The sequence below is a fragment of the Melanotaenia boesemani genome, chromosome 9 (assembly GCF_017639745.1).
Source record: "Melanotaenia boesemani isolate fMelBoe1 chromosome 9, fMelBoe1.pri, whole genome shotgun sequence".
Lineage (NCBI taxonomy): Eukaryota > Metazoa > Chordata > Actinopteri > Atheriniformes > Melanotaeniidae > Melanotaenia > Melanotaenia boesemani.
The window spans coordinates 37379515-37380560 of NC_055690.1; positions in this window are offsets into that span (position 1 = coordinate 37379515).

Below are 1046 nucleotides of genomic sequence, written 5' to 3' on the forward strand. Positions count from 1 at the left end.
TGTATGTATGTATGTATGTATGTATGTATGTATGTATGTACGTATGTATGTATGTATGTACGTATGTATGTATGAATGTATGTAAGTATGCATGTATGAATGTATATATGCATGGATGTATATAACGATGTATGTATGTATGTATGTTTTTATGTATATATTTATGCATGCATGCATGTATGTATGTATGTATGAATGTATATATGCATGCATGTATATAAGTATGTATGTATGTATAAATGTATGAATGTATATATGCATGCATGTATATATGCATGTATGTATGTATGTATGTCTGTATGTATGTATGTATGTATGCATATATGTATGTATGTATGTATGTATGTATGTATGTATGTATGTATGTATGTATGTATGTATGTATGTATGCATGTAGGTATGCATGTATGTATGTATGAACGTATGTATGTATGAATGTACATATGCATGTATGTACGTATGTATGTAGGTATGTAAGTATGTATGCATGTATGCATGTATGTATGTATGTATGTATGAATGTATATATGCATGTATGTATGTATGTATGTATGCATACATCTATGTATGTTTGCATGCATATATAGCTAGTACGCTTTTTTATGCTGTTGTCTGCTGGGGGGGTAACTTGACAAAAATGTGTCCTAACAGGCTGGAAAAACTCATCAGGCAAGCGGGCTCTGTGGTTGGCATGAAGCTGGACTCCTTGGTGACAGTGGCAGAGAGGAGAACACTAAAAAAAGCTACTGGCTATTGTGAATGATGCCAGTCACCCTCTGCACACTGTCATCAGTGCACAGAGAAGCCTGACCAGTAACAGGCTGCTCCTCCCCAAGAGTAGGACCAACCGGTTCAGAGACTCTTTTGTCCCCCGAGCCATCAAACTGTACAACTCTGCATTAGGCAGGAGGGGGAGAAGATGGTGGAGAGGGAGGTGTGCAGTCCACCTGATAGAACACATGCACAATAAGTTCTTCATTAGTTTTTACCCATACAAACAGTTGCAATAACTTATAAGTGCAATAGTGAACTGGGAATCTGTACCA